The sequence below is a fragment of the Canis aureus genome, chromosome 18 (genome assembly GCF_053574225.1).
Source record: "Canis aureus isolate CA01 chromosome 18, VMU_Caureus_v.1.0, whole genome shotgun sequence".
In the NCBI taxonomy this organism is placed as follows: Eukaryota; Metazoa; Chordata; class Mammalia; order Carnivora; family Canidae; genus Canis; species Canis aureus.
The window spans coordinates 52209066-52221703 of record NC_135628.1 but is presented as its reverse complement, the minus strand read 5'-3'; the positions used below and the strand labels follow the sequence as shown (position 1 = coordinate 52221703).

The window sequence follows — 12638 nt, the reverse complement described above, 5'->3', positions numbered from 1 at the left end:
ATACCCAAGAGAAATGAAAACATGGCTACACAAAAGCTTGTACACAAGCTTCTATGATACACAAAAGCTTCTATGATCCCATGAATTTTCTAGTAGCACTATTTATAAAAGTTAAAAGTAGAAACAACCTAAGTGTTCATCAGCTGATGAATGGATAAATAAAATGTGGTATATTCATACAAGGAATATTATTTGGCAATCAAAAAATTGAAGTACTGCTACATACTAGAACATGGGTGAACCTTGAAAGCATCACAAAGTGAGAGAAGTCAGACACAAAGGATCAAATATATACAGCCAGTTATACAAAATTTTCAGAATATTCAGAATCCATACAGGCAGAAAGTTGCCTTGGGATAAGAGGTTGAGGTAATATGGGGAGTCATTGCTAATGGGTACAAGGTTTCTTTGGGGGGTAATGAAATGTTCTAAGGTTGTGGTGATAGTCGTGCAACTCTGTATATGTATAACAAAAACTGAGAGTAATACTTTAAATATGTGAATTTCATAGTATGTGAGTTTTATCTCAGGAAAGCTGTTATTAAAAAACGTCAGGAGGAATGTTTCACAAGAAGGTCCTTAGCACCTTGAGACATCTGGTATCTTCTGTCCTGCTCAACTAAATGCTAGTTGCAGCTGCCAATCATTGTGACAACTAGTAATACCTCCACAGAATTCCACACACCCTCTAGAGAGAATCACTGAAGTGTGGAAGAAGTAAAAATAAAGGCTACCCTTGTTGGTAGACTAAAGGGTAAAGCAGAAACGAGGGTGTGAAGATATTTGGACAAATTCTCATCTCTTTATTCTGGGTTCCTGAAACTCTGGAGAGGAGAGGGGTCATGCTGGCCTTCTCTTGGCCTGACTCATTTGGGGCAAGTATGCTCAATAATCTGGGGGGACCAACAGGTGTGGATAGATTATTCCTCCACTCACTCTGTGGGACTCCCTGCAGGGCAGGTCAGTCCTGCCCACTTGGGGGAATGCCTACCATACTTAAAAGGGCTGTGGTGTATTCAGTCAGAGAGATTTCATTTGCATTCCTGATACTCCCTCAGTTCCCACGTGTTGGATGCTGAGTTTAGAGCTGGCAAGCCTGTTATGGATAGTGTGCCAGGAGCTAGATGAAACATGTGGCAAACATACAGCCTGATCCCAGGAGAGGCTGGGCAGGGGCTGAGGGGGCAGTCCTGGGCTCCAACTACACAAAGTAGAAGAACAGGTCAAGAAATTCATCTACTACAGATGTTAATAGTGAACACTAATAGGACATCCATATGACCCAGCAATTCTACTCCATAGTATAACCCAAGAGATATGAAAATAATATGCCAACACAAAAACTTGCATGCAGATGTTCATGGCAACATTAATCATAATAGCCCAAAAATGGAAATAACCCAAATGTTCATAAATTGATGAGTAGATAAATAAAATGTGGTATATCCATACAACAGAATATTACTTAGCAACCAAAAGAAATGAGGTGCTGATACATGCTCCATGAGTAAATCTTGAAAACATAATGCCATGAAAGAAGCCAAACATAAAGGGCCACATATTCTATGATACCATTTATATAAATGCCCAGAATAGGCATATCCATAGAGATAGAAAGTAGATTAATGGTTGCCCTAGACTATGGGGAGCGGGGAGAGGGAATTAGATTTACTAATGGCTATAGGATTTCTTTTTGGGTAGTGTAATGTTCTGAAATTAGATAGTGTTGAGTGTACAACTCTACAAGTATCCTGAAACCCACTGGCTTGTTCACTTTAAAAGGGCGAGTTTTATTATATCAATTATAAATGTCAGTGATATCTCAATTTCCAAATAGCTGTATATGTGTATATGCACACATACCACAACATAATGACACCACATTTTGTGTGTATGTTTGAGTTTGTAATGATTAGATCTCTAACTTTGCTACACATGTGATGCTTTTTCTTTGCTCCTAAGATAAAGGACCTCTACAGATGGCTACAAATGTCTTTCCAGCCTCATTTCATACCACGTTCCCTGTGCAAAGTCCCACTAGCCGTCATTCTTCCATAAGGATTTTGCAGTTGCCAGACCGTCTTTCTCCTCACTTCATCTGGATAGTTTCTTGTCACTTCCTTTGGCAAGCCTTCCCTGACCTCCCTAACAAGGTCAAATCTCACTATTAAATCTCTCATGGCCCTATATATCTTATTATATCACTATATTATGCACATTATATTTACATCATAGTAAGTCGTTTTTGGGTTAATATCTCTCTTTTCAATTAGACTGGAAACTCCTTGAGGGCTAGTACAATCATGTCTGGTTTGTTTCCCCCCATATGCCCTGAAACAGTATCTGACACACAGTGCCTGATCTATTTATAGAGATCAATAAATATTTATTGAATGAGTTAATAGTTCCCTTTCTTTCTAGTCCCTTTTATCCCACTCCTGAGTCTACTTTTACTTCTGCCCATGTGTTCATTAAATCAAAAATGTCCATTGAGTGCCTACTATGTGCCAGACTGTATATGGTTGCCTGTGACTAATGAAATAATGATTGGCTTAATCAACTATGATTATAAAGGTAGGAGTCCATTTACCTATAAAAGATCCTGAATAGGCCTCAAAGATACAGGAATTCATCTTCTCATAACATGGTTGTGTATATGGTACCAACTGAAGGCTTTGTAGATTTTTCCTTAGGAGTTTTCAATATATTATTCTTGGTAATGTGAGTCACCTAAATCACATAGCTTAGTCTTGAATGCTTTTTCTTTTCTTTTTTTTTTTTTTTTTGCAAGATTTATTTATTTGAGAGAGAGTGAGTGAGAGCACGAGTTGGGGGAGGGGCAGAGGGAGAAGTAGGCTCCCTGCTGAACAGGGAGCCCAATGATGCGTGGTGATCTCAGGACTCCAGGATCAAAGGCAGACGCTTAACCAACTGAGCGACCAGGTGCCCCTTGAATGATTTTTCCTTGCTCCTTACCTAATCCTACTACCAATATCCAGCTCATCTGCAGATTTAATTTTGTAGCAAATCAAACTACTAGTATGTAAGAACTAAGCCTACTATCCACAAAGATCCTATCTGAAAACTTCAAAAAGTCAGCTAATTGATTTTCATAAATGATTTTTGATTATTCAAGTAATTGTATTTTCTTAGTCATATCTTATTCTTATGCAAATTTATTTGTGTATATAAATAAATCATTGCAAAAGACATATGTATATTTGTACTAACTCCATAAATATAAGCAGTAGTGTATTTTTGGTAGAGATATGGTTTTCAAATTATGTAAATTGAATATAACTGTTGATAATCATGATTTTTCTGCTGAATGTTTAACAGAAGGAAACTTTTTTAAAAAGTTATTTTGGCATTTTTAATCAGTAAGTAAATTAATGAAAGCATATGCATGAGAAGAATAGATTTCATATAATCTGTGGGGAGACAGCAGTCGTACATCTGTAAATTCCATGAAGAATCATGGAATTTGTTTTTGTTTTTGCTCATTGATAGATCTCCCAATCCCTGGTACTGTTTCTGGAATAAAGCAGGTGCTCACTAAATATCTGTTACATGAATGAATCAAAATACTCTAATTGGATAATTAATATTTTTAGAGGATAAACTGATGAAATTTTGCCTCGTCAGCAAAGATTTTAAATACATCTTTAGATGGAAGAGGAATCACATATGTTCTATATACTCATCCTTGCTGGGTGTGAGAAGCTTAGGAAGGCCAATTTCAATGCAACAGAATAAAGTGGAATGGATTGTCACAAGAGGTGGTAAATTCCCTATTACTTGGAAATGCTCAAACTTTAGCTTGGCCCTTGGCAGGAATATCGTAAAGGAGATGCAAGCTTTAGTTGGAAGGTTGGAATTTAAAAGATGACTTTGAAGTTATTTCCAACCCTGACATCGTCCAAAAATGATTGGTAAATTGAGCCAAATCTTCATGCCTCTAAACTCATACAGCTCAAAATATGGTAAATTTGAAGAAACTTTCTCATGTGAACCATGCAATAAGAAATCAGACTTGCCCCTCCTAATTCAAATTAGAATATATATTTTACTCACTGGTTTCTTTCATAAACCAAAACATAAGCCAACAGCTTGACCTATTAATGCCAATTAACTTTTTCTTTCTCTTCACAACCTCTTTATATTTTTTCTTGGATTTTTCTCCCTCTTTTAAACACAAGGATAATGTAGGAATGAACAAGTAGACTACGAAATATCTTCTGTAGATTCGTTTTTTAATTCTTAGAAGACATGAGGTCATTGTTTTAAGTGAAATCCTAAGGGACAGTTAGATGAGATACAAATGTCTCAAATGTTTTCCAAATAAAATATAGTTGACTTATTGAGCAGTCTTTGGATATTCATTTTATTAATCTAGTTGACTTGTGCATTATTTGGCATCTTTATTCACCTGACTGGGTTCCATGTTTAAAATGACCATCCTGTGACCTGAAAGACCACAATTTAAAAAAGGAGTTATTTCAATGAGATCTTTCACTTTACTGTATAACTGTTCTCAGTTTCATAAGTAATTAAGAAAAGAGAACTAACATTAAAACGGGGGGATCTTTGAATATTCTATAGCAATTGTTCCTTTTTGAAAACAAATTTCTGAGAAATGTAGAGCAGGTTTATTCCCATAAATGAAACTGCCATTCCTGATTGTTTTGGCACACTGTCTCTTCTAGCAATTAGATGTTTAGAACTTTGACTCACTTTTTTTCAAAGGCATTTATTTGAGAAAAGAGAATGACAGATTTAGATATTTCCCCACAAAGTACCAAGAAGAAAGTGTCATTCTATGGCATTGAAAGAATATTAACTCCAGCATGTAGGTGTCATTGGATGATTTAGTACTGCCTAGCAACACAGGTCTTACCAAGAATCTTGACACTTTGGATCTTATGGTGCTTTCTCCTAAATGGAAACTACTCTGCTTGAGTTGAGGGAGTAATTTCCTGATGCTCTTTTTCAAAATTCTTACCAATCTAGCTTTTTCTTACTCCATTTATGACAATTACAACACTGAAATTGCTTTATAAACAGTCTGTTGTCACTATCTGATGACTTGAAAGTAGAAGAAACACCTAGCAAGCTTCCTGACTATATAAAATACCATCTACTTACATATACTGTAATTTTAGAGATTTCTCATATTCAAGATATACAATTTTCTTTTGAAAAAATTAGAAAGTTTGAATGGAAAAATAAATGTTGATTTAAGATAAAAAGTGATCATTTTGTAAAAATTATTTTAGAAATTATTTAAACTCTTGGACAAATATAAGTTCAGAAACCAGTCATTTACTTAAAATGTTTCATTAAGGTAATATTTTTTGTAGGTTATGGTTTGATATATATCAGTCCATGTGTTCAATTGGAATTAAGACCTGAAGGCACATGTATGGAATTTTAACTTTTGACTCAGTTTCCATAAGCTAAAAGTGTACATTTTTTTCTGATACTTTGTTATAAGAGAAGATTTTGGTTTAGTAGTTCAGATCAATACATTGATGAAGTTAGAGTTACATAAACAAGTTAACTTCATTCTGTTCTTCAGTCTAACTGCAGCCTTATCAACTCAAGTCTTGCAAATAAATCCCTTTGGCCATAAGGAGGAGCAGTTGAGAGAATGAATGAAAAATTCAAGAGTCTTTTTTTTTTTTTTTTTTTTTTTGAGAGAGAGAGAGAGAGAGAGAGAGAGAGAGAAAGAGCCAGCAAGTGTTGAGGGGTAGTGGAAGAGAGAATCTTAAGCAGGCTCCATGATCAGCACTGAGCCCAATGCGGGGCTCCATCTCAGGACCTTGAGATCATGACCTGAGCCAAAATCAAGAGTTGGAGGCTTAACTGAGCCACTCAAGCACCCCCTGAATGCCTTTTTAATGATATAATTTCAAATACAAAACTCTTCAATGACTACTTGTTTAAATAGAATTGCAAAACATTTATGACTTAGAGTTTAGAATGCATTACCCCGTTAATACGTTACAATAGATAATCTGTTAGCTGGCTATCCTTAAGGAATAGGTCTTGGAAACATTATAATATTTACTTGGAAGAAAACCAACATTATTCATCCTTTATAATGTTCTCTTCTCTAATTCAAGTGAGTTGAAAAACTCTTTGCGGCAAATACTCCCTTTTGCTGTCCCCAGCTGCTGTTGCGTATGGGACCTTATGATTCCATGTTTTCAATCATCTCTTCTCTGCCTGTCTTATGTGATTATTATGAAATAATATACTTCTTTTACATGTCATCATTATTAGGTTGGGAATGCCTCAATAATTAGACTAGAGACTTCAAGAGGATAAGAACTTCCTAAATTATTCATGGTTGTCTTCCTAGGACCTGGTGTATACAGCACTAAGTAAATTTTTGTTGACTAAAGGTCAGAAAACTTGTCTTACTGTATGTTCTCAGTTTGGCAGGATGTTTGGAATATAATAGGTACTCAGTAAATGTTGGTTGAATGAATTTTCCAGTAATAAATTAGCACCCAGGATAATTATAAACTTTTCTTTCAACTTCCTATCATGTAAGAGTAAACCAGAAAACAGTTTCCAGTTACATAATTGATCATTAGTTTCTAATGATCAGATTAGAAATAAAGATGTAATTCAATTAACTTTTATCCTTTTACTTTTGCTTTGATAATTTGTAAAACCTAAATAGAATTACCAAGATCAATAGTTAAAAGGAGTGTCTATAATAAGATCATTGTTTTCTCTTCACAAATTACTTATTCCTAGCATAAATAAAACTACACAGTGGAGAAACTAAACAACCACTTAAACCAGTGATGAAGATTAACATCAAACAGACATCCCATGCCTCTGGTTTTGATACCCTGAAGAAAGACACCACATTCCTTATGTTGTAGAACATTCAGAAAAATGTAAAAGCTCAATCTAATCATAACAAACCTCTGTTGACTCTTTCTCTAAAACAACTGGCTTATATTCATCAAAACATTATTGTCATGAAAGACAAAGAAAGACTGAAAAACTGTTCCAGGTTGAAGGGAAGTACAGAGATATAACTAAATGCAATATGTGGTTCTGGATTGGGTTTTATATTGGAGCCAATAAAAAATATCCATACAAGGCATTATCAGGATAACTGACACGGTTATAATAGCATAATATGTATATTATATATATATATATATATAATAATAAACTGTAGATGAAATAAAAGTACAGGGCAGCCCCGGTGGCCCAGCAGTTTAGCGCCACCTTCCGCCCGGGGTGTGATCCTGGAGACCCGGGATTGAGTCCTGCGTTGGGCTCCCTGCATGGAGCCTGCTTCTCCCTCTGCCTGTGTGTGTCTCTGCCTCTCTCTGTGTCTGTCATGAATAAATAAAATCTTAAAAAAAAAAAGTACAGTTGGCCCTTGGGCAATGCAGGAGTTAGGGCTGCTGATGGCCCTTCCACCCCACAGTTAAAAATCTACATACAATCTTGACTCCTCCAAAACTTTACTAATAGCATGTTGACTAGAAGCCTTACCAATAACATAAGCTGTCAATTAAAAACATTTTGTGTTTCATATGTATCACATACTGTATTCTTACAATAAAATAAGCTAGGGAAAAGAAAATGTTAAGAAAACCATAAGGAAGGGAAAATATATTTATAGTACTGTATTGTATTTATTGAAAAAATTCATGTATAAGTGGACCCATGTAGTTTAAACCTGTGTTGTTTCAAGGGTCAAGTGTATTTTATCAAATCATGTTTTTTTGTTTGTTTTGCTTAAGTAGGCTTTATGCCCAATGTAGAGCTCTAACTCAGGACCCCAAGATCGAAGTGCATGCTCCACCTATTGAACCAGCCAGGTGCCCCAAATCATATTTAATCAAATCAAATCAAATTTATCATGTCATATTTCCTAAATTCGGTAACTGCACTGTGGTTATATAATAATATATCCTTGCTTCTAGAGAATACACACTGAAGTAATAAGGGATGAAGGACCATGATGTATGCAATCTACTCTAAAATGGTTCAAAAATAAAAAATGTATATGGAGAGAAAACAAATACGACAAAATACTAAAAATCGGTGAATCTGGTTAAAGGGGGTATGGAAATTACTTGCAATGTGTGTTGAAATTTGAGATTTTTTTCAAAATTAAAAAAAAAATCCAAACAAAAAACTACCCCTCACAAAGTCATGAATGGTTTTACGTGATGGATGTTTAGTAGTTGCAAGTATCCAGCTGTGGTATACATTCTACAACATTGCCGACTCTATACACTAGTAGTTCTTTTAATTGTGCTTGTATGTATGATTGTTCTTTACATTGGAAATGGGTGTCCCATTAGGCCAAGGGCCTAAATAAACCAAACTCCTAAAACTTATTTTCCCCACTAAATTTTTATTATGTTTACTGCTAATTCAGTCACTCAGGCCCGTCCAGTAACTTTTAACGGTTGCCCATTATATGACAGTAGTGTGCTAGATGACGGCAAAACAGAGGAATAAGTGATGGTCTGTGTTCTTGATGAATTCTGATTGGAGAGTCAGAGATTTGATCAAAATGATGTACTATAGGAAAAGGAAGTTGGAGCAATTATTTGTTCGTGGGAACTGGTTTCATAAAAAATGACATTCGAAGTGGGTCTTCAAGGATGAGTACAAGTTTTCTAGATGGAGGGGAAAGATATTTCCAGGCATGAGGAGTAGCATGTGCAAAGGCATAAAATCTTGGAAAAGTTCAATAATTATTTCTAATTTCTGTTTCTAAGATGTAGTTCAGAGGCATTAAAAGCTAGGTCAGCTACCTTAAAAACATTTTTATTGTGAAATATTATACACATTCATAAAGTGCATAAAACATAACTATCAGCTTACTGAATTATTATAAAGCAATATACATGTAATGATTGCTGAGGTCAAAATCTATAAAATAGCCAGTAATTCCCAAGTTGGTATTCCTTTATTCAGTTCCACTTGTCTTCTCCTTCTTGGAAGGGTAACCACTCTTCCATTATTCTAATAGTTGCTTTAACAAATGGATACACCCACATAACTGATACCTCTCTCTAGAATTTCCTTATGTTCCACACTCCCTCTCCACCCAGTTTTACTTTTGCTTTAATTTTTGAAAAGGGTGAGAAATCCTTAGAGCATAAAGTTGTGACATTGTGAGAAGGCCAGATGTAATGAGTATTTATTATATACCTGTATTGTGTTCCGGATCTTGTTGAGTGCTTTATTCATTAACCAATTTCTCACTATGCTGAAAATAGCATACAGCTGAGAAAACTGAGGCTCAGAAGAGGTTCTTACTTCCCTAGAGACACAAAACCCGTAAGTGATGGAGACAGGACTAACATTCAGATTTTTCCGACTCCCAAATGTATGCTGGTTTTATGCTTTTTGTTAAGATTTGATTTCTTCATGTAAAAAATTGGCAGTCAATAGGGATTTTCAATTGGGGAGTAATATTAGTTTTGGACTGTAATTCTGTTGATAGTATGGAATAATTAAGGGAGAGATGAGTGGTAGGGAGACCATAGAGGTAGTTATGGCAATAATTCAAAGATGAGGTTTTAGACTAAAGGATTGATGGTGCATATGTGGAGTGGAAACTATCTCAAACTTTCTGAAGTATAACCAATTGTTTATGGTGCTAGGGTAGACGTTGGGGATAAGTGAGATGAGAAACCTGCATATACAGGTAACTTCCATGACTTTGCATCTGTGCGAATGCTCTTCTCCATGACTCCACGGCTTCTGTGTTGAGAGCTAAATGGATAGGAACACTGTTGATTAAAATTTGAAGAAGAACAGTTTGGTAAGAAGTTCAGTTTTGGTCCTGCTAATTTTGAGATGCTTGGGGAAATGCTTGGTTTGTCTCATGGGTAGTTAAGAGTTTAGAGGCTCTAGACAGGTCTGACTTGGAGATAACATTTTAGTAATAATTAGAATATATGTAACTTGAGGCACAGGACCTGGACTCAGACAGACCTATATTTAAATCTTGGCTCAGACACTGTTTCTCTTTATGTAAAATGGGATAATATCTAACCCAGGATCTTTGTAAAAAAAAGGTTTCAGTGAAAAACTAGAAGGCACTTAGAACATTGAGTTAAAAAAAATGACAAAATTATCATTAGCTGGTATTAGATAATACTTATAAACAAACTCCATTATAGCAAAAAGCATTTTTTAAAAAATGAAATTCACTTACATGCTAGCTGAAATACATTTAAACGAAAGACTTGTCAAGGATGGTTTGGTGCCCTCATGGCAGCATGGTGTATGCATTGTGTCATCTGGCCAGCAAGACCTATGTGTGCCTTAGCACCAGGAATGAAAGATACAAGTCCATGTCAGGGGTTTCCTGGTAGGCAACTTATCTCCAGGGCAGCAACCCAGGTACAACCTACTCCTTTCTCTCCTTAAAATAAACACCTTAGGGTAAGCATTATCTTCTTTTTTTCATATTATGTTACTTCCACAAACCTTAAGTGATAAATTCTATATAGTTGATAATACATCAACAGTTTAATATTTGTCCCTCTAAATAAATTTTTCCGTGACTCTTTCTAAACTCTCAGTTTCTATTTTGGCCCATAATTTGATTTTGTACATAATTATGAATTTAAAATGTCACATCATTATCAAAGTTAGCAAAATTTGGACCAGAGTAAAGGTTCTATAGGAACCATAATTACTTCTACTTCGTGTTAGGTTTTTATACTGTGTTTTAGTGAGAGATGTGTTTAGAAAAGCAACAAAATGATGAGAAAAAGAAATCCACTTAGAAAAGTTAAGGAATCTTCAAAGTTTATCTACACAAAGCCACCAATTTGGCCCAATTAGTCAAAGAATAGGTTTGATTAGTGGCTCGTTTTGCTGTTCTTAAAGGAATCATACAGCATTAAAAAATTTTTTCAGCTTTAGTATCATTTTTGAAATAACTAATGTGAAAGATCATCAAAATAATTCTTCCCATTCCTATTATGCATGTCCCTTTGAAACAGGACTTTGTTCTTCTCATCCGGGAGGGGAATCTGTTTTCCTAATTCCTGAATCTGTGCTGGCCTTTTGACCTACTTTGACTAACAATGTATGTGGTAGAAGTGATGTCATGTAACTTGTGCTTCAAGAGGTCTTACAGCTTCCTGTTTGTACCTGTCTGGCATGCTGCCTGGATGTGAAGCCCAGGTTAATCTTGAGGAAGGAAGGCTATGAGATAGAACTAGCCAATAGTCAACACTAACAACCAACCAGTCATGAAGGTGCCCAGTTAAGATGCCAAATAACTATATGCATGATTCCAGACAAGGCCAGTCTAAATCACTGATCTATAGAATTGAGAGTACATAAAATGGTTTTAAAGCATCAGGTGGTCTCTCTTTTTTTTTTTTTTTAATAAATTTTTATTTGATAGAGAGAGGCAGAGACACAGGCAGAGGGAGAAGCAGGCTCCATGCACTGGGAGCCCGACGTGGGATTCGATCCCGGGTCTCCAGGATCGCGCCCTGGGCCAAAGGCAGGCGCCAAACCGCTGCGCCACCCAGTGATCCCCATCAGGTGGTCTCTTGTGCAGTAATAATGTGTACGGGTGTGTGTATATTTATGGTCAAATTTTCCTGCCTTGAAGATGAGAGAATAATTTTAAACCATTGGTTTTAGGTCAGTCATTAGGACATAATTCCAGACTTAAGGATCAAAAAGTTCCTTAAAGCTGTAATAATGTGTCACCTAGGTTGCAGCAGTGAACAATGAAGACATCATTTTTCTGGGGTGATTTGTGCATGGTGTTTTTAGGAGTAGGACGGTAATTCCAGATGATGTCCAAAGTCTAAGCTCTGGTGTCCTGTCAAATTTCAATTAAACTCTTAAGATTTAGCAACTCCATTTCCACTTCATAAACTTGTACATAGCTTTTTAATACCTTTCACAAGTGACAGGATCTTTCTTTCACATATAGTGTGATCCAAAATTGCTATGGTATAATGTAGGTGACATAGTTTAGGCAGTATAGAATAATGTCCTGAGTTTCATTTTATTTATTTATTTATTTATTTATTTATTTATTTATTTAGGATAGTCACAGAGAGAGAGAGAGAGAGGCAGAGACACAGGCAGAGGGAGAAGCAGGCTCCATGCACCGGGAGCCTGACATGGGATTCGATCCCGGGTCTCCAGGATCGCGCCCTGGGCCAAAGGCAGGCGCCAAACCACTGCGCCACCCAGGGATCCCATGTCCTGAGTTTCAAAGCTATACTGCTTGGTTTCAAATGCTGGCTCAGTTGCCTATCAGCTGTATGTATCAGGTAATCTTGAGTTATCTAACCTATTTTTGCCTTTGTTTCTCTACCTGTAGAATGAAAGGATTGAATTGCTGATAGGATTAAATGAGTTATTCTTGAGCTTAACACATATTACTCAATCCCTGTAACAATACTAGTATCGTTATAGAAAGGATTGATCTAGGTATCTGACCCAGTTGTTACTTTGTGACCTTCAGCAAATCAACTAACCTCCCTGGGTTTCAGTTTTTTTTTTTTTTTTTTCATTTATAAAGTAACATTAGATAATTTCCATGTTTTTTTTATCTTTAAAATTTTATGATTTAGTATTCAGTATGTTGTACCCACAAA

At 35.9% G+C, this 12638-nt stretch overlaps 1 protein-coding gene and 1 long non-coding RNA gene across 2 annotated transcripts in view; one reads left to right on the top strand and one right to left on the bottom strand.

Moving 5' to 3' along the window:
* ZNF800 (zinc finger protein 800) overlaps nucleotides 1-12638 on the top strand; it is a 146981-nt gene that overhangs the window by 86209 nt on the left and 48134 nt on the right. The gene's annotated exons all lie outside the window — the stretch shown is intronic.
* LOC144289019 (uncharacterized) lies at nucleotides 5704-12032 on the bottom strand. Its single transcript, XR_013357091.1, has 2 exons — nucleotides 10217-12032; nucleotides 5704-9771 (listed from the first exon to the last, which is right to left on the bottom strand). It is a non-coding gene; the product is annotated as an uncharacterized LOC144289019 (long non-coding RNA).